Below are 23,450 nucleotides of genomic sequence, written 5' to 3' on the forward strand. Positions count from 1 at the left end.
GAGAGCAATTAATTTAACGGCACATTTGGTTGTTGTGCTTGTCGGAGACCAGATAAAACAAGCCGTGAAATGCACAATGCGGCAAACACAAGGACGGACGACAAAAATGCTACCTCTCAAGAAGCTGTGCAAAGCATACTTACCTGACGGGGGCCTTCACCGTGATCAGGCCGGCGGTGGGCCCAGGGCGAGGCTTAGCCATTGCACTTAGGCTTAGCTGACCCTTGCGATTACCCCAAATGTGGGTAACTCGGCCGTACAATTTCTGCTAGTGGGGACTGCGTTCGCGCTATCCCCGTCTTTTACTAATCCTCTGATGTAGAGCAAAACGTAAGGTAGAAACGAAGTTTCTACGGGGGGGATTCGCCTGTTACGGTCAGGAGGAGTCGTGTCGGGGGTTGGGAGGTGGGGTCATGGGTCCGTTTGTGACGTCATGTGGTGAACAAACTAATTTGAATGGCCTGCCAAAAACGGTAGGAAAAAAAACCAGGAAATTTTTTTTTTTTTTTTCATTTTTCACCGGAATAAAATTTGGCAGCAAATGCGAGACGGACTCTTCCGGACGTTGCGGACTCAGTGGATGTTGCGGCATCGCTTCTCGGCTCTTTAGAGCTAAGATCAAGTGTAGTATCTGTTCTTCTCAGTTTAATACCTGGGACGCAAGCGATTCGCTTGCATGTCTTTGTATTAACCTGATTTTTGGACAGGGGGCACGGTGCCGGAGCTTGCTTCGACCTGCCCACGGGTTGTCCTGGTATTGCACTACCTCCAGGCACGGCCCACATTCCCACACATGTGGGAATAACCATCTGTTAATCATTCGCAAAACAATTGCACGAAACAGCGGTGCATCCCATGAGTGCGTGTGTGTCGTCTGTATGCACACGCCAAGGAAAGAGAGGTAGAGAGGGAGGACGGGAGAGCAATTAATTTAACGGCACATTTGGTTGTTGTGCTTGTCGGAGACCAGATAAAACAAGCCGTGAAATGCACAATGCGGCAAACACAAGGACGGACGACAAAAATGCTACCTCTCAAGAAGCTGTGCAAAGCATACTTACCTGACGGGGGCCTTCACCGTGATCAGGCCGGCGGTGGGCCCAGGGCGAGGCTTAGCCATTGCACTTAGGCTTAGCTGACCCTTGCGATTACCCCAAATGTGGGTAACTCGGCCGTACAATTTCTGCTAGTGGGGACTGCGTTCGCGCTATCCCCGTCTTTTACTAATCCTCTGATGTAGAGCAAAACGTAAGGTAGAAACGAAGTTTCTACGGGGGGGATTCGCCTGTTACGGTCAGGAGGAGTCGTGTCGGGGGTTGGGAGGTGGGTCATGGGTCCGTTTGTGACGTCATGTGGTGAACAAACTAATTTGAATGGCCTGCCAAAAACGGTAGGAAAAAAACCAGGAAATTTTTTTTTTTTTTTCATTTTTCACCGGAATAAAATTTGGCAGCAAATGCGAGACGGACTCTTCCGGACGTTGCGGACTCAGTGGATGTTGCGGCATCGCTTCTCGGCTCTTTAGAGCTAAGATCAAGTGTAGTATCTGTTCTTCTCAGTTTAATACCTGGGACGCAAGCGATTCGCTTGCATGTCTTTGTATTAACCTGATTTTTGGACAGGGGGCACGGTGCCGGAGCTTGCTTCGACCTGCCCACGGGTTGTCCTGGTATTGCACTACCTCCAGGCACGGCCCACATTCCCACACATGTGGGAATAACCATCTGTTAATCATTCGCAAAACAATTGCACGAAACAGCGGTGCATCCCATGAGTGCGTGTGTGTCGTCTGTATGCACACGCCAAGGAAAGAGAGGTAGAGAGGGAGGACGGGAGAGCAATTAATTTAACGGCACATTTGGTTGTTGTGCTTGTCGGAGACCAGATAAAACAAGCCGTGAAATGCACAATGCGGCAAACACAAGGACGGACGACAAAAATGCTACCTCTCAAGAAGCTGTGCAAAGCATACTTACCTGACGGGGGCCTTCACCGTGATCAGGCCGGCGGTGGGCCCAGGGCGAGGCTTAGCCATTGCACTTAGGCTTAGCTGACCCTTGCGATTACCCCAAATGTGGGTAACTCGGCCGTACAATTTCTGCTAGTGGGGACTGCGTTCGCGCTATCCCCGTCTTTTACTAATCCTCTGATGTAGAGCAAAACGTAAGGTAGAAACGAAGTTTCTACGGGGGGGATTCGCCTGTTACGGTCAGGAGGAGTCGTGTCGGGGGTTGGGAGGTGGGTCATGGGTCCGTTTGTGACGTCATGTGGTGAACAAACTAATTTGAATGGCCTGCCAAAAACGGTAGGAAAAAAACCAGGAAATTTTTTTTTTTTTTTCATTTTTCACCGGAATAAAATTTGGCAGCAAATGCGAGACGGACTCTTCCGGACGTTGCGGACTCAGTGGATGTTGCGGCATCGCTTCTCGGCTCTTTAGAGCTAAGATCAAGTGTAGTATCTGTTCTTCTCAGTTTAATACCTGGGACGCAAGCGATTCGCTTGCATGTCTTTGTATTAACCTGATTTTTGGACAGGGGGCACGGTGCCGGAGCTTGCTTCGACCTGCCCACGGGTTGTCCTGGTATTGCACTACCTCCAGGCACGGCCCACATTCCCACACATGTGGGAATAACCATCTGTTAATCATTCGCAAAACAATTGCACGAAACAGCGGTGCATCCCATGAGTGCGTGTGTGTCGTCTGTATGCACACGCCAAGGAAAGAGAGGTAGAGAGGGAGGACGGGAGAGCAATTAATTTAACGGCACATTTGGTTGTTGTGCTTGTCGGAGACCAGATAAAACAAGCCGTGAAATGCACAATGCGGCAAACACAAGGACGGACGACAAAAATGCTACCTCTCAAGAAGCTGTGCAAAGCATACTTACCTGACGGGGGCCTTCACCGTGATCAGGCCGGCGGTGGGCCCAGGGCGAGGCTTAGCCATTGCACTTAGGCTTAGCTGACCCTTGCGATTACCCCAAATGTGGGTAACTCGGCCGTACAATTTCTGCTAGTGGGGACTGCGTTCGCGCTATCCCCGTCTTTTACTAATCCTCTGATGTAGAGCAAAACGTAAGGTAGAAACGAAGTTTCTACGGGGGGGATTCGCCTGTTACGGTCAGGAGGAGTCGTGTCGGGGGTTGGGAGGTGGGTCATGGGTCCGTTTGTGACGTCATGTGGTGAACAAACTAATTTGAATGGCCTGCCAAAAACGGTAGGAAAAAAACCAGGAAATTTTTTTTTTTTTTTCATTTTTCACCGGAATAAAATTTGGCAGCAAATGCGAGACGGACTCTTCCGGACGTTGCGGACTCAGTGGATGTTGCGGCATCGCTTCTCGGCTCTTTAGAGCTAAGATCAAGTGTAGTATCTGTTCTTCTCAGTTTAATACCTGGGACGCAAGCGATTCGCTTGCATGTCTTTGTATTAACCTGATTTTTGGACAGGGGGCACGGTGCCGGAGCTTGCTTCGACCTGCCCACGGGTTGTCCTGGTATTGCACTACCTCCAGGCACGGCCCACATTCCCACACATGTGGGAATAACCATCTGTTAATCATTCGCAAAACAATTGCACGAAACAGCGGTGCATCCCATGAGTGCGTGTGTGTCGTCTGTATGCACACGCCAAGGAAAGAGAGGTAGAGAGGGAGGACGGGAGAGCAATTAATTTAACGGCACATTTGGTTGTTGTGCTTGTCGGAGACCAGATAAAACAAGCCGTGAAATGCACAATGCGGCAAACACAAGGACGGACGACAAAAATGCTACCTCTCAAGAAGCTGTGCAAAGCATACTTACCTGACGGGGGCCTTCACCGTGATCAGGCCGGCGGTGGGCCCAGGGCGAGGCTTAGCCATTGCACTTAGGCTTAGCTGACCCTTGCGATTACCCCAAATGTGGGTAACTCGGCCGTACAATTTCTGCTAGTGGGGACTGCGTTCGCGCTATCCCCGTCTTTTACTAATCCTCTGATGTAGAGCAAAACGTAAGGTAGAAACGAAGTTTCTACGGGGGGGATTCGCCTGTTACGGTCAGGAGGAGTCGTGTCGGGGGTTGGGAGGTGGGTCATGGGTCCGTTTGTGACGTCATGTGGTGAACAAACTAATTTGAATGGCCTGCCAAAAACGGTAGGAAAAAAACCAGGAAATTTTTTTTTTTTTTTCATTTTTCACCGGAATAAAATTTGGCAGCAAATGCGAGACGGACTCTTCCGGACGTTGCGGACTCAGTGGATGTTGCGGCATCGCTTCTCGGCTCTTTAGAGCTAAGATCAAGTGTAGTATCTGTTCTTCTCAGTTTAATACCTGGGACGCAAGCGATTCGCTTGCATGTCTTTGTATTAACCTGATTTTTGGACAGGGGGCACGGTGCCGGAGCTTGCTTCGACCTGCCCACGGGTTGTCCTGGTATTGCACTACCTCCAGGCACGGCCCACATTCCCACACATGTGGGAATAACCATCTGTTAATCATTCGCAAAACAATTGCACGAAACAGCGGTGCATCCCATGAGTGCGTGTGTGTCGTCTGTATGCACACGCCAAGGAAAGAGAGGTAGAGAGGGAGGACGGGAGAGCAATTAATTTAACGGCACATTTGGTTGTTGTGCTTGTCGGAGACCAGATAAAACAAGCCGTGAAATGCACAATGCGGCAAACACAAGGACGGACGACAAAAATGCTACCTCTCAAGAAGCTGTGCAAAGCATACTTACCTGACGGGGGCCTTCACCGTGATCAGGCCGGCGGTGGGCCCAGGGCGAGGCTTAGCCATTGCACTTAGGCTTAGCTGACCCTTGCGATTACCCCAAATGTGGGTAACTCGGCCGTACAATTTCTGCTAGTGGGGACTGCGTTCGCGCTATCCCCGTCTTTTACTAATCCTCTGATGTAGAGCAAAACGTAAGGTAGAAACGAAGTTTCTACGGGGGGGATTCGCCTGTTACGGTCAGGAGGAGTCGTGTCGGGGGTTGGGAGGTGGGTCATGGGTCCGTTTGTGACGTCATGTGGTGAACAAACTAATTTGAATGGCCTGCCAAAAACGGTAGGAAAAAAACCAGGAAATTTTTTTTTTTTTTTCATTTTTCACCGGAATAAAATTTGGCAGCAAATGCGAGACGGACTCTTCCGGACGTTGCGGACTCAGTGGATGTTGCGGCATCGCTTCTCGGCTCTTTAGAGCTAAGATCAAGTGTAGTATCTGTTCTTCTCAGTTTAATACCTGGGACGCAAGCGATTCGCTTGCATGTCTTTGTATTAACCTGATTTTTGGACAGGGGGCACGGTGCCGGAGCTTGCTTCGACCTGCCCACGGGTTGTCCTGGTATTGCACTACCTCCAGGCACGGCCCACATTCCCACACATGTGGGAATAACCATCTGTTAATCATTCGCAAAACAATTGCACGAAACAGCGGTGCATCCCATGAGTGCGTGTGTGTCGTCTGTATGCACACGCCAAGGAAAGAGAGGTAGAGAGGGAGGACGGGAGAGCAATTAATTTAACGGCACATTTGGTTGTTGTGCTTGTCGGAGACCAGATAAAACAAGCCGTGAAATGCACAATGCGGCAAACACAAGGACGGACGACAAAAATGCTACCTCTCAAGAAGCTGTGCAAAGCATACTTACCTGACGGGGGCCTTCACCGTGATCAGGCCGGCGGTGGGCCCAGGGCGAGGCTTAGCCATTGCACTTAGGCTTAGCTGACCCTTGCGATTACCCCAAATGTGGGTAACTCGGCCGTACAATTTCTGCTAGTGGGGACTGCGTTCGCGCTATCCCCGTCTTTTACTAATCCTCTGATGTAGAGCAAAACGTAAGGTAGAAACGAAGTTTCTACGGGGGGGATTCGCCTGTTACGGTCAGGAGGAGTCGTGTCGGGGGTTGGGAGGTGGGTCATGGGTCCGTTTGTGACGTCATGTGGTGAACAAACTAATTTGAATGGCCTGCCAAAAACGGTAGGAAAAAAACCAGGAAATTTTTTTTTTTTTTTCATTTTTCACCGGAATAAAATTTGGCAGCAAATGCGAGACGGACTCTTCCGGACGTTGCGGACTCAGTGGATGTTGCGGCATCGCTTCTCGGCTCTTTAGAGCTAAGATCAAGTGTAGTATCTGTTCTTCTCAGTTTAATACCTGGGACGCAAGCGATTCGCTTGCATGTCTTTGTATTAACCTGATTTTTGGACAGGGGGCACGGTGCCGGAGCTTGCTTCGACCTGCCCACGGGTTGTCCTGGTATTGCACTACCTCCAGGCACGGCCCACATTCCCACACATGTGGGAATAACCATCTGTTAATCATTCGCAAAACAATTGCACGAAACAGCGGTGCATCCCATGAGTGCGTGTGTGTCGTCTGTATGCACACGCCAAGGAAAGAGAGGTAGAGAGGGAGGACGGGAGAGCAATTAATTTAACGGCACATTTGGTTGTTGTGCTTGTCGGAGACCAGATAAAACAAGCCGTGAAATGCACAATGCGGCAAACACAAGGACGGACGACAAAAATGCTACCTCTCAAGAAGCTGTGCAAAGCATACTTACCTGACGGGGGCCTTCACCGTGATCAGGCCGGCGGTGGGCCCAGGGCGAGGCTTAGCCATTGCACTTAGGCTTAGCTGACCCTTGCGATTACCCCAAATGTGGGTAACTCGGCCGTACAATTTCTGCTAGTGGGGACTGCGTTCGCGCTATCCCCGTCTTTTACTAATCCTCTGATGTAGAGCAAAACGTAAGGTAGAAACGAAGTTTCTACGGGGGGGATTCGCCTGTTACGGTCAGGAGGAGTCGTGTCGGGGGTTGGGAGGTGGGTCATGGGTCCGTTTGTGACGTCATGTGGTGAACAAACTAATTTGAATGGCCTGCCAAAAACGGTAGGAAAAAAACCAGGAAATTTTTTTTTTTTTTTCATTTTTCACCGGAATAAAATTTGGCAGCAAATGCGAGACGGACTCTTCCGGACGTTGCGGACTCAGTGGATGTTGCGGCATCGCTTCTCGGCTCTTTAGAGCTAAGATCAAGTGTAGTATCTGTTCTTCTCAGTTTAATACCTGGGACGCAAGCGATTCGCTTGCATGTCTTTGTATTAACCTGATTTTTGGACAGGGGGCACGGTGCCGGAGCTTGCTTCGACCTGCCCACGGGTTGTCCTGGTATTGCACTACCTCCAGGCACGGCCCACATTCCCACACATGTGGGAATAACCATCTGTTAATCATTCGCAAAACAATTGCACGAAACAGCGGTGCATCCCATGAGTGCGTGTGTGTCGTCTGTATGCACACGCCAAGGAAAGAGAGGTAGAGAGGGAGGACGGGAGAGCAATTAATTTAACGGCACATTTGGTTGTTGTGCTTGTCGGAGACCAGATAAAACAAGCCGTGAAATGCACAATGCGGCAAACACAAGGACGGACGACAAAAATGCTACCTCTCAAGAAGCTGTGCAAAGCATACTTACCTGACGGGGGCCTTCACCGTGATCAGGCCGGCGGTGGGCCCAGGGCGAGGCTTAGCCATTGCACTTAGGCTTAGCTGACCCTTGCGATTACCCCAAATGTGGGTAACTCGGCCGTACAATTTCTGCTAGTGGGGACTGCGTTCGCGCTATCCCCGTCTTTTACTAATCCTCTGATGTAGAGCAAAACGTAAGGTAGAAACGAAGTTTCTACGGGGGGGATTCGCCTGTTACGGTCAGGAGGAGTCGTGTCGGGGGTTGGGAGGTGGGTCATGGGTCCGTTTGTGACGTCATGTGGTGAACAAACTAATTTGAATGGCCTGCCAAAAACGGTAGGAAAAAAACCAGGAAATTTTTTTTTTTTTTTCATTTTTCACCGGAATAAAATTTGGCAGCAAATGCGAGACGGACTCTTCCGGACGTTGCGGACTCAGTGGATGTTGCGGCATCGCTTCTCGGCTCTTTAGAGCTAAGATCAAGTGTAGTATCTGTTCTTCTCAGTTTAATACCTGGGACGCAAGCGATTCGCTTGCATGTCTTTGTATTAACCTGATTTTTGGACAGGGGGCACGGTGCCGGAGCTTGCTTCGACCTGCCCACGGGTTGTCCTGGTATTGCACTACCTCCAGGCACGGCCCACATTCCCACACATGTGGGAATAACCATCTGTTAATCATTCGCAAAACAATTGCACGAAACAGCGGTGCATCCCATGAGTGCGTGTGTGTCGTCTGTATGCACACGCCAAGGAAAGAGAGGTAGAGAGGGAGGACGGGAGAGCAATTAATTTAACGGCACATTTGGTTGTTGTGCTTGTCGGAGACCAGATAAAACAAGCCGTGAAATGCACAATGCGGCAAACACAAGGACGGACGACAAAAATGCTACCTCTCAAGAAGCTGTGCAAAGCATACTTACCTGACGGGGGCCTTCACCGTGATCAGGCCGGCGGTGGGCCCAGGGCGAGGCTTAGCCATTGCACTTAGGCTTAGCTGACCCTTGCGATTACCCCAAATGTGGGTAACTCGGCCGTACAATTTCTGCTAGTGGGGACTGCGTTCGCGCTATCCCCGTCTTTTACTAATCCTCTGATGTAGAGCAAAACGTAAGGTAGAAACGAAGTTTCTACGGGGGGGATTCGCCTGTTACGGTCAGGAGGAGTCGTGTCGGGGGTTGGGAGGTGGGTCATGGGTCCGTTTGTGACGTCATGTGGTGAACAAACTAATTTGAATGGCCTGCCAAAAACGGTAGGAAAAAAACCAGGAAATTTTTTTTTTTTTTTCATTTTTCACCGGAATAAAATTTGGCAGCAAATGCGAGACGGACTCTTCCGGACGTTGCGGACTCAGTGGATGTTGCGGCATCGCTTCTCGGCTCTTTAGAGCTAAGATCAAGTGTAGTATCTGTTCTTCTCAGTTTAATACCTGGGACGCAAGCGATTCGCTTGCATGTCTTTGTATTAACCTGATTTTTGGACAGGGGGCACGGTGCCGGAGCTTGCTTCGACCTGCCCACGGGTTGTCCTGGTATTGCACTACCTCCAGGCACGGCCCACATTCCCACACATGTGGGAATAACCATCTGTTAATCATTCGCAAAACAATTGCACGAAACAGCGGTGCATCCCATGAGTGCGTGTGTGTCGTCTGTATGCACACGCCAAGGAAAGAGAGGTAGAGAGGGAGGACGGGAGAGCAATTAATTTAACGGCACATTTGGTTGTTGTGCTTGTCGGAGACCAGATAAAACAAGCCGTGAAATGCACAATGCGGCAAACACAAGGACGGACGACAAAAATGCTACCTCTCAAGAAGCTGTGCAAAGCATACTTACCTGACGGGGGCCTTCACCGTGATCAGGCCGGCGGTGGGCCCAGGGCGAGGCTTAGCCATTGCACTTAGGCTTAGCTGACCCTTGCGATTACCCCAAATGTGGGTAACTCGGCCGTACAATTTCTGCTAGTGGGGACTGCGTTCGCGCTATCCCCGTCTTTTACTAATCCTCTGATGTAGAGCAAAACGTAAGGTAGAAACGAAGTTTCTACGGGGGGGATTCGCCTGTTACGGTCAGGAGGAGTCGTGTCGGGGGTTGGGAGGTGGGTCATGGGTCCGTTTGTGACGTCATGTGGTGAACAAACTAATTTGAATGGCCTGCCAAAAACGGTAGGAAAAAAACCAGGAAATTTTTTTTTTTTTTTCATTTTTCACCGGAATAAAATTTGGCAGCAAATGCGAGACGGACTCTTCCGGACGTTGCGGACTCAGTGGATGTTGCGGCATCGCTTCTCGGCTCTTTAGAGCTAAGATCAAGTGTAGTATCTGTTCTTCTCAGTTTAATACCTGGGACGCAAGCGATTCGCTTGCATGTCTTTGTATTAACCTGATTTTTGGACAGGGGGCACGGTGCCGGAGCTTGCTTCGACCTGCCCACGGGTTGTCCTGGTATTGCACTACCTCCAGGCACGGCCCACATTCCCACACATGTGGGAATAACCATCTGTTAATCATTCGCAAAACAATTGCACGAAACAGCGGTGCATCCCATGAGTGCGTGTGTGTCGTCTGTATGCACACGCCAAGGAAAGAGAGGTAGAGAGGGAGGACGGGAGAGCAATTAATTTAACGGCACATTTGGTTGTTGTGCTTGTCGGAGACCAGATAAAACAAGCCGTGAAATGCACAATGCGGCAAACACAAGGACGGACGACAAAAATGCTACCTCTCAAGAAGCTGTGCAAAGCATACTTACCTGACGGGGGCCTTCACCGTGATCAGGCCGGCGGTGGGCCCAGGGCGAGGCTTAGCCATTGCACTTAGGCTTAGCTGACCCTTGCGATTACCCCAAATGTGGGTAACTCGGCCGTACAATTTCTGCTAGTGGGGACTGCGTTCGCGCTATCCCCGTCTTTTACTAATCCTCTGATGTAGAGCAAAACGTAAGGTAGAAACGAAGTTTCTACGGGGGGGATTCGCCTGTTACGGTCAGGAGGAGTCGTGTCGGGGGTTGGGAGGTGGGTCATGGGTCCGTTTGTGACGTCATGTGGTGAACAAACTAATTTGAATGGCCTGCCAAAAACGGTAGGAAAAAAACCAGGAAATTTTTTTTTTTTTTTCATTTTTCACCGGAATAAAATTTGGCAGCAAATGCGAGACGGACTCTTCCGGACGTTGCGGACTCAGTGGATGTTGCGGCATCGCTTCTCGGCTCTTTAGAGCTAAGATCAAGTGTAGTATCTGTTCTTCTCAGTTTAATACCTGGGACGCAAGCGATTCGCTTGCATGTCTTTGTATTAACCTGATTTTTGGACAGGGGGCACGGTGCCGGAGCTTGCTTCGACCTGCCCACGGGTTGTCCTGGTATTGCACTACCTCCAGGCACGGCCCACATTCCCACACATGTGGGAATAACCATCTGTTAATCATTCGCAAAACAATTGCACGAAACAGCGGTGCATCCCATGAGTGCGTGTGTGTCGTCTGTATGCACACGCCAAGGAAAGAGAGGTAGAGAGGGAGGACGGGAGAGCAATTAATTTAACGGCACATTTGGTTGTTGTGCTTGTCGGAGACCAGATAAAACAAGCCGTGAAATGCACAATGCGGCAAACACAAGGACGGACGACAAAAATGCTACCTCTCAAGAAGCTGTGCAAAGCATACTTACCTGACGGGGGCCTTCACCGTGATCAGGCCGGCGGTGGGCCCAGGGCGAGGCTTAGCCATTGCACTTAGGCTTAGCTGACCCTTGCGATTACCCCAAATGTGGGTAACTCGGCCGTACAATTTCTGCTAGTGGGGACTGCGTTCGCGCTATCCCCGTCTTTTACTAATCCTCTGATGTAGAGCAAAACGTAAGGTAGAAACGAAGTTTCTACGGGGGGGATTCGCCTGTTACGGTCAGGAGGAGTCGTGTCGGGGGTTGGGAGGTGGGTCATGGGTCCGTTTGTGACGTCATGTGGTGAACAAACTAATTTGAATGGCCTGCCAAAAACGGTAGGAAAAAAACCAGGAAATTTTTTTTTTTTTTTCATTTTTCACCGGAATAAAATTTGGCAGCAAATGCGAGACGGACTCTTCCGGACGTTGCGGACTCAGTGGATGTTGCGGCATCGCTTCTCGGCTCTTTAGAGCTAAGATCAAGTGTAGTATCTGTTCTTCTCAGTTTAATACCTGGGACGCAAGCGATTCGCTTGCATGTCTTTGTATTAACCTGATTTTTGGACAGGGGGCACGGTGCCGGAGCTTGCTTCGACCTGCCCACGGGTTGTCCTGGTATTGCACTACCTCCAGGCACGGCCCACATTCCCACACATGTGGGAATAACCATCTGTTAATCATTCGCAAAACAATTGCACGAAACAGCGGTGCATCCCATGAGTGCGTGTGTGTCGTCTGTATGCACACGCCAAGGAAAGAGAGGTAGAGAGGGAGGACGGGAGAGCAATTAATTTAACGGCACATTTGGTTGTTGTGCTTGTCGGAGACCAGATAAAACAAGCCGTGAAATGCACAATGCGGCAAACACAAGGACGGACGACAAAAATGCTACCTCTCAAGAAGCTGTGCAAAGCATACTTACCTGACGGGGGCCTTCACCGTGATCAGGCCGGCGGTGGGCCCAGGGCGAGGCTTAGCCATTGCACTTAGGCTTAGCTGACCCTTGCGATTACCCCAAATGTGGGTAACTCGGCCGTACAATTTCTGCTAGTGGGGACTGCGTTCGCGCTATCCCCGTCTTTTACTAATCCTCTGATGTAGAGCAAAACGTAAGGTAGAAACGAAGTTTCTACGGGGGGGATTCGCCTGTTACGGTCAGGAGGAGTCGTGTCGGGGGTTGGGAGGTGGGTCATGGGTCCGTTTGTGACGTCATGTGGTGAACAAACTAATTTGAATGGCCTGCCAAAAACGGTAGGAAAAAAACCAGGAAATTTTTTTTTTTTTTTCATTTTTCACCGGAATAAAATTTGGCAGCAAATGCGAGACGGACTCTTCCGGACGTTGCGGACTCAGTGGATGTTGCGGCATCGCTTCTCGGCTCTTTAGAGCTAAGATCAAGTGTAGTATCTGTTCTTCTCAGTTTAATACCTGGGACGCAAGCGATTCGCTTGCATGTCTTTGTATTAACCTGATTTTTGGACAGGGGGCACGGTGCCGGAGCTTGCTTCGACCTGCCCACGGGTTGTCCTGGTATTGCACTACCTCCAGGCACGGCCCACATTCCCACACATGTGGGAATAACCATCTGTTAATCATTCGCAAAACAATTGCACGAAACAGCGGTGCATCCCATGAGTGCGTGTGTGTCGTCTGTATGCACACGCCAAGGAAAGAGAGGTAGAGAGGGAGGACGGGAGAGCAATTAATTTAACGGCACATTTGGTTGTTGTGCTTGTCGGAGACCAGATAAAACAAGCCGTGAAATGCACAATGCGGCAAACACAAGGACGGACGACAAAAATGCTACCTCTCAAGAAGCTGTGCAAAGCATACTTACCTGACGGGGGCCTTCACCGTGATCAGGCCGGCGGTGGGCCCAGGGCGAGGCTTAGCCATTGCACTTAGGCTTAGCTGACCCTTGCGATTACCCCAAATGTGGGTAACTCGGCCGTACAATTTCTGCTAGTGGGGACTGCGTTCGCGCTATCCCCGTCTTTTACTAATCCTCTGATGTAGAGCAAAACGTAAGGTAGAAACGAAGTTTCTACGGGGGGGATTCGCCTGTTACGGTCAGGAGGAGTCGTGTCGGGGGTTGGGAGGTGGGTCATGGGTCCGTTTGTGACGTCATGTGGTGAACAAACTAATTTGAATGGCCTGCCAAAAACGGTAGGAAAAAAACCAGGAAATTTTTTTTTTTTTTTCATTTTTCACCGGAATAAAATTTGGCAGCAAATGCGAGACGGACTCTTCCGGACGTTGCGGACTCAGTGGATGTTGCGGCATCGCTTCTCGGCTCTTTAGAGCTAAGATCAAGTGTAGTATCTGTTCTTCTCAGTTTAATACCTGGGACGCAAGCGATTCGCTTGCATGTCTTTGTATTAACCTGATTTTTGGACAGGGGGCACGGTGCCGGAGCTTGCTTCGACCTGCCCACGGGTTGTCCTGGTATTGCACTACCTCCAGGCACGGCCCACATTCCCACACATGTGGGAATAACCATCTGTTAATCATTCGCAAAACAATTGCACGAAACAGCGGTGCATCCCATGAGTGCGTGTGTGTCGTCTGTATGCACACGCCAAGGAAAGAGAGGTAGAGAGGGAGGACGGAGAGAGCAATTAATTTAACGGCACATTTGGTTGTTGTGCTTGTCGGAGACCAGATAAAACAAGCCGTGAAATGCACAATGCGGCAAACACAAGGACGGACGACAAAAATGCTACCTCTCAAGAAGCTGTGCAAAGCATACTTACCTGACGGGGGCCTTCACCGTGATCAGGCCGGCGGTGGGCCCAGGGCGAGGCTTAGCCATTGCACTTAGGCTTAGCTGACCCTTGCGATTACCCCAAATGTGGGTAACTCGGCCGTACAATTTCTGCTAGTGGGGACTGCGTTCGCGCTATCCCCGTCTTTTACTAATCCTCTGATGTAGAGCAAAACGTAAGGTAGAAACGAAGTTTCTACGGGGGGGATTCGCCTGTTACGGTCAGGAGGAGTCGTGTCGGGGGTTGGGAGGTGGGTCATGGGTCCGTTTGTGACGTCATGTGGTGAACAAACTAATTTGAATGGCCTGCCAAAAACGGTAGGAAAAAAACCAGGAAATTTTTTTTTTTTTTTCATTTTTCACCGGAATAAAATTTGGCAGCAAATGCGAGACGGACTCTTCCGGACGTTGCGGACTCAGTGGATGTTGCGGCATCGCTTCTCGGCTCTTTAGAGCTAAGATCAAGTGTAGTATCTGTTCTTCTCAGTTTAATACCTGGGACGCAAGCGATTCGCTTGCATGTCTTTGTATTAACCTGATTTTTGGACAGGGGGCACGGTGCCGGAGCTTGCTTCGACCTGCCCACGGGTTGTCCTGGTATTGCACTACCTCCAGGCACGGCCCACATTCCCACACATGTGGGAATAACCATCTGTTAATCATTCGCAAAACAATTGCACGAAACAGCGGTGCATCCCATGAGTGCGTGTGTGTCGTCTGTATGCACACGCCAAGGAAAGAGAGGTAGAGAGGGAGGACGGGAGAGCAATTAATTTAACGGCACATTTGGTTGTTGTGCTTGTCGGAGACCAGATAAAACAAGCCGTGAAATGCACAATGCGGCAAACACAAGGACGGACGACAAAAATGCTACCTCTCAAGAAGCTGTGCAAAGCATACTTACCTGACGGGGGCCTTCACCGTGATCAGGCCGGCGGTGGGCCCAGGGCGAGGCTTAGCCATTGCACTTAGGCTTAGCTGACCCTTGCGATTACCCCAAATGTGGGTAACTCGGCCGTACAATTTCTGCTAGTGGGGACTGCGTTCGCGCTATCCCCGTCTTTTACTAATCCTCTGATGTAGAGCAAAACGTAAGGTAGAAACGAAGTTTCTACGGGGGGGATTCGCCTGTTACGGTCAGGAGGAGTCGTGTCGGGGGTTGGGAGGTGGGTCATGGGTCCGTTTGTGACGTCATGTGGTGAACAAACTAATTTGAATGGCCTGCCAAAAACGGTAGGAAAAAAACCAGGAAATTTTTTTTTTTTTTTCATTTTTCACCGGAATAAAATTTGGCAGCAAATGCGAGACGGACTCTTCCGGACGTTGCGGACTCAGTGGATGTTGCGGCATCGCTTCTCGGCTCTTTAGAGCTAAGATCAAGTGTAGTATCTGTTCTTCTCAGTTTAATACCTGGGACGCAAGCGATTCGCTTGCATGTCTTTGTATTAACCTGATTTTTGGACAGGGGGCACGGTGCCGGAGCTTGCTTCGACCTGCCCACGGGTTGTCCTGGTATTGCACTACCTCCAGGCACGGCCCACATTCCCACACATGTGGGAATAACCATCTGTTAATCATTCGCAAAACAATTGCACGAAACAGCGGTGCATCCCATGAGTGCGTGTGTGTCGTCTGTATGCACACGCCAAGGAAAGAGAGGTAGAGAGGGAGGACGGGAGAGCAATTAATTTAACGGCACATTTGGTTGTTGTGCTTGTCGGAGACCAGATAAAACAAGCCGTGAAATGCACAATGCGGCAAACACAAGGACGGACGACAAAAATGCTACCTCTCAAGAAGCTGTGCAAAGCATACTTACCTGACGGGGGCCTTCACCGTGATCAGGCCGGCGGTGGGCCCAGGGCGAGGCTTAGCCATTGCACTTAGGCTTAGCTGACCCTTGCGATTACCCCAAATGTGGGTAACTCGGCCGTACAATTTCTGCTAGTGGGGACTGCGTTCGCGCTATCCCCGTCTTTTACTAATCCTCTGATGTAGAGCAAAACGTAAGGTAGAAACGAAGTTTCTACGGGGGGGATTCGCCTGTTACGGTCAGGAGGAGTCGTGTCGGGGGTTGGGAGGTGGGTCATGGGTCCGTTTGTGACGTCATGTGGTGAACAAACTAATTTGAATGGCCTGCCAAAAACGGTAGGAAAAAAACCAGGAAATTTTTTTTTTTTTTTCATTTTTCACCGGAATAAAATTTGGCAGCAAATGCGAGACGGACTCTTCCGGACGTTGCGGACTCAGTGGATGTTGCGGCATCGCTTCTCGGCTCTTTAGAGCTAAGATCAAGTGTAGTATCTGTTCTTCTCAGTTTAATACCTGGGACGCAAGCGATTCGCTTGCATGTCTTTGTATTAACCTGATTTTTGGACAGGGGGCACGGTGCCGGAGCTTGCTTCGACCTGCCCACGGGTTGTCCTGGTATTGCACTACCTCCAGGCACGGCCCACATTCCCACACATGTGGGAATAACCATCTGTTAATCATTCGCAAAACAATTGCACGAAACAGCGGTGCATCCCATGAGTGCGTGTGTGTCGTCTGTATGCACACGCCAAGGAAAGAGAGGTAGAGAGGGAGGACGGGAGAGCAATTAATTTAACGGCACATTTGGTTGTTGTGCTTGTCGGAGACCAGATAAAACAAGCCGTGAAATGCACAATGCGGCAAACACAAGGACGGACGACAAAAATGCTACCTCTCAAGAAGCTGTGCAAAGCATACTTACCTGACGGGGGCCTTCACCGTGATCAGGCCGGCGGTGGGCCCAGGGCGAGGCTTAGCCATTGCACTTAGGCTTAGCTGACCCTTGCGATTACCCCAAATGTGGGTAACTCGGCCGTACAATTTCTGCTAGTGGGGACTGCGTTCGCGCTATCCCCGTCTTTTACTAATCCTCTGATGTAGAGCAAAACGTAAGGTAGAAACGAAGTTTCTACGGGGGGGATTCGCCTGTTACGGTCAGGAGGAGTCGTGTCGGGGGTTGGGAGGTGGGTCATGGGTCCGTTTGTGACGTCATGTGGTGAACAAACTAATTTGAATGGCCTGCCAAAAACGGTAGGAAAAAAACCAGGAAATTTTTTTTTTTTTTTCATTTTTCACCGGAATAAAATTTGGCAGCAAATGCGAGACGGACTCTTCCGGACGTTGCGGACTCAGTGGATGTTGCGGCATCGCTTCTCGGCTCTTTAGAGCTAAGATCAAGTGTAGTATCTGTTCTTCTCAGTTTAATACCTGGGACGCAAGCGATTCGCTTGCATGTCTTTGTATTAACCTGATTTTTGGACAGGGGGCACGGTGCCGGAGCTTGCTTCGACCTGCCCACGGGTTGTCCTGGTATTGCACTACCTCCAGGCACGGCCCACATTCCCACACATGTGGGAATAACCATCTGTTAATCATTCGCAAAACAATTGCACGAAACAGCGGTGCATCCCATGAGTGCGTGTGTGTCGTCTGTATGCACACGCCAAGGAAAGAGAGGTAGAGAGGGAGGACGGGAGAGCAATTAATTTAACGGCACATTTGGTTGTTGTGCTTGTCGGAGACCAGATAAAACAAGCCGTGAAATGCACAATGCGGCAAACACAAGGACGGACGACAAAAATGCTACCTCTCAAGAAGCTGTGCAAAGCATACTTACCTGACGGGGGCCTTCACCGTGATCAGGCCGGCGGTGGGCCCAGGGCGAGGCTTAGCCATTGCACTTAGGCTTAGCTGACCCTTGCGATTACCCCAAATGTGGGTAACTCGGCCGTACAATTTCTGCTAGTGGGGACTGCGTTCGCGCTATCCCCGTCTTTTACTAATCCTCTGATGTAGAGCAAAACGTAAGGTAGAAACGAAGTTTCTACGGGGGGGATTCGCCTGTTACGGTCAGGAGGAGTCGTGTCGGGGGTTGGGAGGTGGGTCATGGGTCCGTTTGTGACGTCATGTGGTGAACAAACTAATTTGAATGGCCTGCCAAAAACGGTAGGAAAAAAACCAGGAAATTTTTTTTTTTTTTTCATTTTTCACCGGAATAAAATTTGGCAGCAAATGCGAGACGGACTCTTCCGGACGTTGCGGACTCAGTGGATGTTGCGGCATCGCTTCTCGGCTCTTTAGAGCTAAGATCAAGTGTAGTATCTGTTCTTCTCAGTTTAATACCTGGGACGCAAGCGATTCGCTTGCATGTCTTTGTATTAACCTGATTTTTGGACAGGGGGCACGGTGCCGGAGCTTGCTTCGACCTGCCCACGGGTTGTCCTGGTATTGCACTACCTCCAGGCACGGCCCACATTCCCACACATGTGGGAATAACCATCTGTTAATCATTCGCAAAACAATTGCACGAAACAGCGGTGCATCCCATGAGTGCGTGTGTGTCGTCTGTATGCACACGCCAAGGAAAGAGAGGTAGAGAGGGAGGACGGGAGAGCAATTAATTTAACGGCACATTTGGTTGTTGTGCTTGTCGGAGACCAGATAAAACAAGCCGTGAAATGCACAATGCGGCAAACACAAGGACGGACGACAAAAATGCTACCTCTCAAGAAGCTGTGCAAAGCATACTTACCTGACGGGGGCCTTCACCGTGATCAGGCCGGCGGTGGGCCCAGGGCGAGGCTTAGCCATTGCACTTAGGCTTAGCTGACCCTTGCGATTACCCCAAATGTGGGTAACTCGGCCGTACAATTTCTGCTAGTGGGGACTGCGTTCGCGCTATCCCCGTCTTTTACTAATCCTCTGATGTAGAGCAAAACGTAAGGTAGAAACGAAGTTTCTACGGGGGGGATTCGCCTGTTACGGTCAGGAGGAGTCGTGTCGGGGGTTGGGAGGTGGGTCATGGGTCCGTTTGTGACGTCATGTGGTGAACAAACTAATTTGAATGGCCTGCCAAAAACGGTAGGAAAAAAACCAGGAAATTTTTTTTTTTTTTTCATTTTTCACCGGAATAAAATTTGGCAGCAAATGCGAGACGGACTCTTCCGGACGTTGCGGACTCAGTGGATGTTGCGGCATCGCTTCTCGGCTCTTTAGAGCTAAGATCAAGTGTAGTATCTGTTCTTCTCAGTTTAATACCTGGGACGCAAGCGATTCGCTTGCATGTCTTTGTATTAACCTGATTTTTGGACAGGGGGCACGGTGCCGGAGCTTGCTTCGACCTGCCCACGGGTTGTCCTGGTATTGCACTACCTCCAGGCACGGCCCACATTCCCACACATGTGGGAATAACCATCTGTTAATCATTCGCAAAACAATTGCACGAAACAGCGGTGCATCCCATGAGTGCGTGTGTGTCGTCTGTATGCACACGCCAAGGAAAGAGAGGTAGAGAGGGAGGACGGGAGAGCAATTAATTTAACGGCACATTTTGGTTGTTGTGCTTGTCGGAGACCAGATAAAACAAGCCGTGAAATGCACAATGCGGCAAACACAAGGACGGACGACAAAAATGCTACCTCTCAAGAAGCTGTGCAAAGCATACTTACCTGACGGGGGCCTTCACCGTGATCAGGCCGGCGGTGGGCCCAGGGCGAGGCTTAGCCATTGCACTTAGGCTTAGCTGACCCTTGCGATTACCCCAAATGTGGGTAACTCGGCCGTACAATTTCTGCTAGTGGGGACTGCGTTCGCGCTATCCCCGTCTTTTACTAATCCTCTGATGTAGAGCAAAACGTAAGGTAGAAACGAAGTTTCTACGGGGGGGATTCGCCTGTTACGGTCAGGAGGAGTCGTGTCGGGGGTTGGGAGGTGGGTCATGGGTCCGTTTGTGACGTCATGTGGTGAACAAACTAATTTGAATGGCCTGCCAAAAACGGTAGGAAAAAAACCAGGAAATTTTTTTTTTTTTTTCATTTTTCACCGGAATAAAATTTGGCAGCAAATGCGAGACGGACTCTTCCGGACGTTGCGGACTCAGTGGATGTTGCGGCATCGCTTCTCGGCTCTTTAGAGCTAAGATCAAGTGTAGTATCTGTTCTTCTCAGTTTAATACCTGGGACGCAAGCGATTCGCTTGCATGTCTTTGTATTAACCTGATTTTTGGACAGGGGGCACGGTGCCGGAGCTTGCTTCGACCTGCCCACGGGTTGTCCTGGTATTGCACTACCTCCAGGCACGGCCCACATTCCCACACATGTGGGAATAACCATCTGTTAATCATTCGCAAAACAATTGCACGAAACAGCGGTGCATCCCATGAGTGCGTGTGTGTCGTCTGTATGCACACGCCAAGGAAAGAGAGGTAGAGAGGGAGGACGGGGAGAGCAATTAATTTAACGGCACATTTGGTTGTTGTGCTTGTCGGAGACCAGATAAAACAAGCCGTGAAATGCACAATGCGGCAAACACAAGGACGGACGACAAAAATGCTACCTCTCAAGAAGCTGTGCAAAGCATACTTACCTGACGGGGGCCTTCACCGTGATCAGGCCGGCGGTGGGCCCAGGGCGAGGCTTAGCCATTGCACTTAGGCTTAGCTGACCCTTGCGATTACCCCAAATGTGGGTAACTCGGCCGTACAATTTCTGCTAGTGGGGACTGCGTTCGCGCTATCCCCGTCTTTTACTAATCCTCTGATGTAGAGCAAAACGTAAGGTAGAAACGAAGTTTCTACGGGGGGGATTCGCCTGTTACGGTCAGGAGGAGTCGTGTCGGGGGTTGGGAGGTGGGTCATGGGTCCGTTTGTGACGTCATGTGGTGAACAAACTAATTTGAATGGCCTGCCAAAAACGGTAGGAAAAAAACCAGGAAATTTTTTTTTTTTTTTCATTTTTCACCGGAATAAAATTTGGCAGCAAATGCGAGACGGACTCTTCCGGACGTTGCGGACTCAGTGGATGTTGCGGCATCGCTTCTCGGCTCTTTAGAGCTAAGATCAAGTGTAGTATCTGTTCTTCTCAGTTTAATACCTGGGACGCAAGCGATTCGCTTGCATGTCTTTGTATTAACCTGATTTTTGGACAGGGGGCACGGTGCCGGAGCTTGCTTCGACCTGCCCACGGGTTGTCCTGGTATTGCACTACCTCCAGGCACGGCCCACATTCCCACACATGTGGGAATAACCATCTGTTAATCATTCGCAAAACAATTGCACGAAACAGCGGTGCATCCCATGAGTGCGTGTGTGTCGTCTGTATGCACACGCCAAGGAAAGAGAGGTAGAGAGGGAGGACGGGAGAGCAATTAATTTAACGGCACATTTGGTTGTTGTGCTTGTCGGAGACCAGATAAAACAAGCCGTGAAATGCACAATGCGGCAAACACAAGGACGGACGACAAAAATGCTACCTCTCAAGAAGCTGTGCAAAGCATACTTACCTGACGGGGGCCTTCACCGTGATCAGGCCGGCGGTGGGCCCAGGGCGAGGCTTAGCCATTGCACTTAGGCTTAGCTGACCCTTGCGATTACCCCAAATGTGGGTAACTCGGCCGTACAATTTCTGCTAGTGGGGACTGCGTTCGCGCTATCCCCGTCTTTTACTAATCCTCTGATGTAGAGCAAAACGTAAGGTAGAAACGAAGTTTCTACGGGGGGGATTCGCCTGTTACGGTCAGGAGGAGTCGTGTCGGGGGTTGGGAGGTGGGTCATGGGTCCGTTTGTGACGTCATGTGGTGAACAAACTAATTTGAATGGCCTGCCAAAAACGGTAGGAAAAAAACCAGGAAATTTTTTTTTTTTTTTCATTTTTCACCGGAATAAAATTTGGCAGCAAATGCGAGACGGACTCTTCCGGACGTTGCGGACTCAGTGGATGTTGCGGCATCGCTTCTCGGCTCTTTAGAGCTAAGATCAAGTGTAGTATCTGTTCTTCTCAGTTTAATACCTGGGACGCAAGCGATTCGCTTGCATGTCTTTGTATTAACCTGATTTTTGGACAGGGGGCACGGTGCCGGAGCTTGCTTCGACCTGCCCACGGGTTGTCCTGGTATTGCACTACCTCCAGGCACGGCCCACATTCCCACACATGTGGGAATAACCATCTGTTAATCATTCGCAAAACAATTGCACGAAACAGCGGTGCATCCCATGAGTGCGTGTGTGTCGTCTGTATGCACACGCCAAGGAAAGAGAGGTAGAGAGGGAGGACGGGAGAGCAATTAATTTAACGGCACATTTGGTTGTTGTGCTTGTCGGAGACCAGATAAAACAAGCCGTGAAATGCACAATGCGGCAAACACAAGGACGGACGACAAAAATGCTACCTCTCAAGAAGCTGTGCAAAGCATACTTACCTGACGGGGGCCTTCACCGTGATCAGGCCGGCGGTGGGCCCAGGGCGAGGCTTAGCCATTGCACTTAGGCTTAGCTGACCCTTGCGATTACCCCAAATGTGGGTAACTCGGCCGTACAATTTCTGCTAGTGGGGACTGCGTTCGCGCTATCCCCGTCTTTTACTAATCCTCTGATGTAGAGCAAAACGTAAGGTAGAAACGAAGTTTCTACGGGGGGGATTCGCCTGTTACGGTCAGGAGGAGTCGTGTCGGGGGTTGGGAGGTGGGTCATGGGTCCGTTTGTGACGTCATGTGGTGAACAAACTAATTTGAATGGCCTGCCAAAAACGGTAGGAAAAAAACCAGGAAATTTTTTTTTTTTTTTCATTTTTCACCGGAATAAAATTTGGCAGCAAATGCGAGACGGACTCTTCCGGACGTTGCGGACTCAGTGGATGTTGCGGCATCGCTTCTCGGCTCTTTAGAGCTAAGATCAAGTGTAGTATCTGTTCTTCTCAGTTTAATACCTGGGACGCAAGCGATTCGCTTGCATGTCTTTGTATTAACCTGATTTTTGGACAGGGGGCACGGTGCCGGAGCTTGCTTCGACCTGCCCACGGGTTGTCCTGGTATTGCACTACCTCCAGGCACGGCCCACATTCCCACACATGTGGGAATAACCATCTGTTAATCATTCGCAAAACAATTGCACGAAACAGCGGTGCATCCCATGAGTGCGTGTGTGTCGTCTGTATGCACACGCCAAGGAAAGAGAGGTAGAGAGGGAGGACGGGAGAGCAATTAATTTAACGGCACATTTGGTTGTTGTGCTTGTCGGAGACCAGATAAAACAAGCCGTGAAATGCACAATGCGGCAAACACAAGGACGGACGACAAAAATGCTACCTCTCAAGAAGCTGTGCAAAGCATACTTACCTGACGGGGGCCTTCACCGTGATCAGGCCGGCGGTGGGCCCAGGGCGAGGCTTAGCCATTGCACTTAGGCTTAGCTGACCCTTGCGATTACCCCAAATGTGGGTAACTCGGCCGTACAATTTCTGCTAGTGGGGACTGCGTTCGCGCTATCCCCGTCTTTTACTAATCCTCTGATGTAGAGCAAAACGTAAGGTAGAAACGAAGTTTCTACGGGGGGGATTCGCCTGTTACGGTCAGGAGGAGTCGTGTCGGGGGTTGGGAGGTGGGTCATGGGTCCGTTTGTGACGTCATGTGTGTGAACAAACTAATTTGAATGGCCTGCCAAAAACGGTAGGAAAAAAACCAGGAAATTTTTTTTTTTTTTTCATTTTTCACCGGAATAAAATTTGGCAGCAAATGCGAGACGGACTCTTCCGGACGTTGCGG

The 23,450-nt window shown here is 50.1% G+C and overlaps 51 non-coding genes across 51 annotated transcripts; all 51 read left to right on the forward strand.

Annotated features, from left to right (window-relative positions):
• The first annotated feature begins 135 nt into the window (after positions 1 to 135).
• Positions 136 to 299, forward strand: LOC145917166 (U1 spliceosomal RNA). Its single transcript, XR_014405222.1, has one exon. It is a non-coding gene; the product is annotated as a U1 spliceosomal RNA (small nuclear RNA).
• A 291-nt stretch (positions 300 to 590) lies between these two features.
• Positions 591 to 788, forward strand: LOC145917265 (U2 spliceosomal RNA). Its single transcript, XR_014405316.1, has one exon. It is a non-coding gene; the product is annotated as a U2 spliceosomal RNA (small nuclear RNA).
• Positions 789 to 1,053: 265 nt separating this feature from the next.
• Positions 1,054 to 1,217, forward strand: LOC145917225 (U1 spliceosomal RNA). The gene has a single exon (XR_014405279.1). It is a non-coding gene; the product is annotated as a U1 spliceosomal RNA (small nuclear RNA).
• A 288-nt stretch (positions 1,218 to 1,505) lies between these two features.
• On the forward strand, positions 1,506 to 1,703 carry LOC145917266 (U2 spliceosomal RNA). Its single transcript, XR_014405317.1, has one exon. It is a non-coding gene; the product is annotated as a U2 spliceosomal RNA (small nuclear RNA).
• A 265-nt stretch (positions 1,704 to 1,968) lies between these two features.
• On the forward strand, positions 1,969 to 2,132 carry LOC145917237 (U1 spliceosomal RNA). The gene has a single exon (XR_014405290.1). It is a non-coding gene; the product is annotated as a U1 spliceosomal RNA (small nuclear RNA).
• A 288-nt stretch (positions 2,133 to 2,420) lies between these two features.
• On the forward strand, positions 2,421 to 2,618 carry LOC145917167 (U2 spliceosomal RNA). The gene has a single exon (XR_014405223.1). It is a non-coding gene; the product is annotated as a U2 spliceosomal RNA (small nuclear RNA).
• Positions 2,619 to 2,883: 265 nt separating this feature from the next.
• Positions 2,884 to 3,047, forward strand: LOC145917249 (U1 spliceosomal RNA). The gene has a single exon (XR_014405301.1). It is a non-coding gene; the product is annotated as a U1 spliceosomal RNA (small nuclear RNA).
• Positions 3,048 to 3,335: 288 nt separating this feature from the next.
• LOC145917168 (U2 spliceosomal RNA) lies at positions 3,336 to 3,533 on the forward strand. The gene has a single exon (XR_014405224.1). It is a non-coding gene; the product is annotated as a U2 spliceosomal RNA (small nuclear RNA).
• Positions 3,534 to 3,798: 265 nt separating this feature from the next.
• Positions 3,799 to 3,962, forward strand: LOC145917261 (U1 spliceosomal RNA). The gene has a single exon (XR_014405312.1). It is a non-coding gene; the product is annotated as a U1 spliceosomal RNA (small nuclear RNA).
• Positions 3,963 to 4,250: 288 nt separating this feature from the next.
• Positions 4,251 to 4,448, forward strand: LOC145917169 (U2 spliceosomal RNA). The gene has a single exon (XR_014405225.1). It is a non-coding gene; the product is annotated as a U2 spliceosomal RNA (small nuclear RNA).
• A 265-nt stretch (positions 4,449 to 4,713) lies between these two features.
• LOC145917172 (U1 spliceosomal RNA) lies at positions 4,714 to 4,877 on the forward strand. Its single transcript, XR_014405228.1, has one exon. It is a non-coding gene; the product is annotated as a U1 spliceosomal RNA (small nuclear RNA).
• Positions 4,878 to 5,165: 288 nt separating this feature from the next.
• Positions 5,166 to 5,363, forward strand: LOC145917170 (U2 spliceosomal RNA). The gene has a single exon (XR_014405226.1). It is a non-coding gene; the product is annotated as a U2 spliceosomal RNA (small nuclear RNA).
• A 265-nt stretch (positions 5,364 to 5,628) lies between these two features.
• On the forward strand, positions 5,629 to 5,792 carry LOC145917183 (U1 spliceosomal RNA). Its single transcript, XR_014405239.1, has one exon. It is a non-coding gene; the product is annotated as a U1 spliceosomal RNA (small nuclear RNA).
• Positions 5,793 to 6,080: 288 nt separating this feature from the next.
• On the forward strand, positions 6,081 to 6,278 carry LOC145917171 (U2 spliceosomal RNA). The gene has a single exon (XR_014405227.1). It is a non-coding gene; the product is annotated as a U2 spliceosomal RNA (small nuclear RNA).
• Positions 6,279 to 6,543: 265 nt separating this feature from the next.
• LOC145917195 (U1 spliceosomal RNA) lies at positions 6,544 to 6,707 on the forward strand. The gene has a single exon (XR_014405250.1). It is a non-coding gene; the product is annotated as a U1 spliceosomal RNA (small nuclear RNA).
• A 288-nt stretch (positions 6,708 to 6,995) lies between these two features.
• Positions 6,996 to 7,193, forward strand: LOC145917173 (U2 spliceosomal RNA). Its single transcript, XR_014405229.1, has one exon. It is a non-coding gene; the product is annotated as a U2 spliceosomal RNA (small nuclear RNA).
• Positions 7,194 to 7,458: 265 nt separating this feature from the next.
• On the forward strand, positions 7,459 to 7,622 carry LOC145917206 (U1 spliceosomal RNA). The gene has a single exon (XR_014405261.1). It is a non-coding gene; the product is annotated as a U1 spliceosomal RNA (small nuclear RNA).
• A 288-nt stretch (positions 7,623 to 7,910) lies between these two features.
• Positions 7,911 to 8,108, forward strand: LOC145917174 (U2 spliceosomal RNA). The gene has a single exon (XR_014405230.1). It is a non-coding gene; the product is annotated as a U2 spliceosomal RNA (small nuclear RNA).
• A 265-nt stretch (positions 8,109 to 8,373) lies between these two features.
• On the forward strand, positions 8,374 to 8,537 carry LOC145917218 (U1 spliceosomal RNA). The gene has a single exon (XR_014405272.1). It is a non-coding gene; the product is annotated as a U1 spliceosomal RNA (small nuclear RNA).
• Positions 8,538 to 8,825: 288 nt separating this feature from the next.
• Positions 8,826 to 9,023, forward strand: LOC145917175 (U2 spliceosomal RNA). The gene has a single exon (XR_014405231.1). It is a non-coding gene; the product is annotated as a U2 spliceosomal RNA (small nuclear RNA).
• A 265-nt stretch (positions 9,024 to 9,288) lies between these two features.
• LOC145917220 (U1 spliceosomal RNA) lies at positions 9,289 to 9,452 on the forward strand. Its single transcript, XR_014405274.1, has one exon. It is a non-coding gene; the product is annotated as a U1 spliceosomal RNA (small nuclear RNA).
• Positions 9,453 to 9,740: 288 nt separating this feature from the next.
• LOC145917176 (U2 spliceosomal RNA) lies at positions 9,741 to 9,938 on the forward strand. The gene has a single exon (XR_014405232.1). It is a non-coding gene; the product is annotated as a U2 spliceosomal RNA (small nuclear RNA).
• A 265-nt stretch (positions 9,939 to 10,203) lies between these two features.
• Positions 10,204 to 10,367, forward strand: LOC145917221 (U1 spliceosomal RNA). Its single transcript, XR_014405275.1, has one exon. It is a non-coding gene; the product is annotated as a U1 spliceosomal RNA (small nuclear RNA).
• Positions 10,368 to 10,655: 288 nt separating this feature from the next.
• LOC145917177 (U2 spliceosomal RNA) lies at positions 10,656 to 10,853 on the forward strand. Its single transcript, XR_014405233.1, has one exon. It is a non-coding gene; the product is annotated as a U2 spliceosomal RNA (small nuclear RNA).
• Positions 10,854 to 11,118: 265 nt separating this feature from the next.
• Positions 11,119 to 11,282, forward strand: LOC145917222 (U1 spliceosomal RNA). The gene has a single exon (XR_014405276.1). It is a non-coding gene; the product is annotated as a U1 spliceosomal RNA (small nuclear RNA).
• Positions 11,283 to 11,570: 288 nt separating this feature from the next.
• LOC145917178 (U2 spliceosomal RNA) lies at positions 11,571 to 11,768 on the forward strand. The gene has a single exon (XR_014405234.1). It is a non-coding gene; the product is annotated as a U2 spliceosomal RNA (small nuclear RNA).
• Positions 11,769 to 12,033: 265 nt separating this feature from the next.
• LOC145917223 (U1 spliceosomal RNA) lies at positions 12,034 to 12,197 on the forward strand. Its single transcript, XR_014405277.1, has one exon. It is a non-coding gene; the product is annotated as a U1 spliceosomal RNA (small nuclear RNA).
• Positions 12,198 to 12,485: 288 nt separating this feature from the next.
• Positions 12,486 to 12,683, forward strand: LOC145917179 (U2 spliceosomal RNA). Its single transcript, XR_014405235.1, has one exon. It is a non-coding gene; the product is annotated as a U2 spliceosomal RNA (small nuclear RNA).
• A 265-nt stretch (positions 12,684 to 12,948) lies between these two features.
• Positions 12,949 to 13,112, forward strand: LOC145917224 (U1 spliceosomal RNA). The gene has a single exon (XR_014405278.1). It is a non-coding gene; the product is annotated as a U1 spliceosomal RNA (small nuclear RNA).
• Positions 13,113 to 13,400: 288 nt separating this feature from the next.
• LOC145917180 (U2 spliceosomal RNA) lies at positions 13,401 to 13,598 on the forward strand. The gene has a single exon (XR_014405236.1). It is a non-coding gene; the product is annotated as a U2 spliceosomal RNA (small nuclear RNA).
• Positions 13,599 to 13,864: 266 nt separating this feature from the next.
• On the forward strand, positions 13,865 to 14,028 carry LOC145917226 (U1 spliceosomal RNA). The gene has a single exon (XR_014405280.1). It is a non-coding gene; the product is annotated as a U1 spliceosomal RNA (small nuclear RNA).
• A 288-nt stretch (positions 14,029 to 14,316) lies between these two features.
• Positions 14,317 to 14,514, forward strand: LOC145917181 (U2 spliceosomal RNA). The gene has a single exon (XR_014405237.1). It is a non-coding gene; the product is annotated as a U2 spliceosomal RNA (small nuclear RNA).
• A 265-nt stretch (positions 14,515 to 14,779) lies between these two features.
• On the forward strand, positions 14,780 to 14,943 carry LOC145917227 (U1 spliceosomal RNA). The gene has a single exon (XR_014405281.1). It is a non-coding gene; the product is annotated as a U1 spliceosomal RNA (small nuclear RNA).
• Positions 14,944 to 15,231: 288 nt separating this feature from the next.
• LOC145917182 (U2 spliceosomal RNA) lies at positions 15,232 to 15,429 on the forward strand. The gene has a single exon (XR_014405238.1). It is a non-coding gene; the product is annotated as a U2 spliceosomal RNA (small nuclear RNA).
• A 265-nt stretch (positions 15,430 to 15,694) lies between these two features.
• LOC145917229 (U1 spliceosomal RNA) lies at positions 15,695 to 15,858 on the forward strand. Its single transcript, XR_014405282.1, has one exon. It is a non-coding gene; the product is annotated as a U1 spliceosomal RNA (small nuclear RNA).
• A 288-nt stretch (positions 15,859 to 16,146) lies between these two features.
• On the forward strand, positions 16,147 to 16,344 carry LOC145917184 (U2 spliceosomal RNA). Its single transcript, XR_014405240.1, has one exon. It is a non-coding gene; the product is annotated as a U2 spliceosomal RNA (small nuclear RNA).
• Positions 16,345 to 16,609: 265 nt separating this feature from the next.
• Positions 16,610 to 16,773, forward strand: LOC145917230 (U1 spliceosomal RNA). Its single transcript, XR_014405283.1, has one exon. It is a non-coding gene; the product is annotated as a U1 spliceosomal RNA (small nuclear RNA).
• A 288-nt stretch (positions 16,774 to 17,061) lies between these two features.
• Positions 17,062 to 17,259, forward strand: LOC145917185 (U2 spliceosomal RNA). The gene has a single exon (XR_014405241.1). It is a non-coding gene; the product is annotated as a U2 spliceosomal RNA (small nuclear RNA).
• A 265-nt stretch (positions 17,260 to 17,524) lies between these two features.
• LOC145917231 (U1 spliceosomal RNA) lies at positions 17,525 to 17,688 on the forward strand. The gene has a single exon (XR_014405284.1). It is a non-coding gene; the product is annotated as a U1 spliceosomal RNA (small nuclear RNA).
• Positions 17,689 to 17,976: 288 nt separating this feature from the next.
• Positions 17,977 to 18,174, forward strand: LOC145917187 (U2 spliceosomal RNA). Its single transcript, XR_014405242.1, has one exon. It is a non-coding gene; the product is annotated as a U2 spliceosomal RNA (small nuclear RNA).
• Positions 18,175 to 18,439: 265 nt separating this feature from the next.
• On the forward strand, positions 18,440 to 18,603 carry LOC145917232 (U1 spliceosomal RNA). Its single transcript, XR_014405285.1, has one exon. It is a non-coding gene; the product is annotated as a U1 spliceosomal RNA (small nuclear RNA).
• Positions 18,604 to 18,891: 288 nt separating this feature from the next.
• On the forward strand, positions 18,892 to 19,089 carry LOC145917188 (U2 spliceosomal RNA). Its single transcript, XR_014405243.1, has one exon. It is a non-coding gene; the product is annotated as a U2 spliceosomal RNA (small nuclear RNA).
• A 266-nt stretch (positions 19,090 to 19,355) lies between these two features.
• LOC145917233 (U1 spliceosomal RNA) lies at positions 19,356 to 19,519 on the forward strand. Its single transcript, XR_014405286.1, has one exon. It is a non-coding gene; the product is annotated as a U1 spliceosomal RNA (small nuclear RNA).
• Positions 19,520 to 19,807: 288 nt separating this feature from the next.
• LOC145917189 (U2 spliceosomal RNA) lies at positions 19,808 to 20,005 on the forward strand. Its single transcript, XR_014405244.1, has one exon. It is a non-coding gene; the product is annotated as a U2 spliceosomal RNA (small nuclear RNA).
• A 266-nt stretch (positions 20,006 to 20,271) lies between these two features.
• LOC145917234 (U1 spliceosomal RNA) lies at positions 20,272 to 20,435 on the forward strand. Its single transcript, XR_014405287.1, has one exon. It is a non-coding gene; the product is annotated as a U1 spliceosomal RNA (small nuclear RNA).
• A 288-nt stretch (positions 20,436 to 20,723) lies between these two features.
• LOC145917190 (U2 spliceosomal RNA) lies at positions 20,724 to 20,921 on the forward strand. Its single transcript, XR_014405245.1, has one exon. It is a non-coding gene; the product is annotated as a U2 spliceosomal RNA (small nuclear RNA).
• A 265-nt stretch (positions 20,922 to 21,186) lies between these two features.
• Positions 21,187 to 21,350, forward strand: LOC145917235 (U1 spliceosomal RNA). The gene has a single exon (XR_014405288.1). It is a non-coding gene; the product is annotated as a U1 spliceosomal RNA (small nuclear RNA).
• A 288-nt stretch (positions 21,351 to 21,638) lies between these two features.
• Positions 21,639 to 21,836, forward strand: LOC145917191 (U2 spliceosomal RNA). The gene has a single exon (XR_014405246.1). It is a non-coding gene; the product is annotated as a U2 spliceosomal RNA (small nuclear RNA).
• A 265-nt stretch (positions 21,837 to 22,101) lies between these two features.
• On the forward strand, positions 22,102 to 22,265 carry LOC145917236 (U1 spliceosomal RNA). The gene has a single exon (XR_014405289.1). It is a non-coding gene; the product is annotated as a U1 spliceosomal RNA (small nuclear RNA).
• A 288-nt stretch (positions 22,266 to 22,553) lies between these two features.
• On the forward strand, positions 22,554 to 22,751 carry LOC145917192 (U2 spliceosomal RNA). The gene has a single exon (XR_014405247.1). It is a non-coding gene; the product is annotated as a U2 spliceosomal RNA (small nuclear RNA).
• A 265-nt stretch (positions 22,752 to 23,016) lies between these two features.
• LOC145917238 (U1 spliceosomal RNA) lies at positions 23,017 to 23,180 on the forward strand. The gene has a single exon (XR_014405291.1). It is a non-coding gene; the product is annotated as a U1 spliceosomal RNA (small nuclear RNA).
• Positions 23,181 to 23,450: the final 270 nt, after the last annotated feature.

Source organism: Ascidia mentula, assembly GCF_947561715.1.
Source record: "Ascidia mentula chromosome 3 unlocalized genomic scaffold, kaAscMent1.1 SUPER_3_unloc_3, whole genome shotgun sequence".
In the NCBI taxonomy this organism is placed as follows: domain Eukaryota; kingdom Metazoa; phylum Chordata; class Ascidiacea; order Phlebobranchia; family Ascidiidae; genus Ascidia; species Ascidia mentula.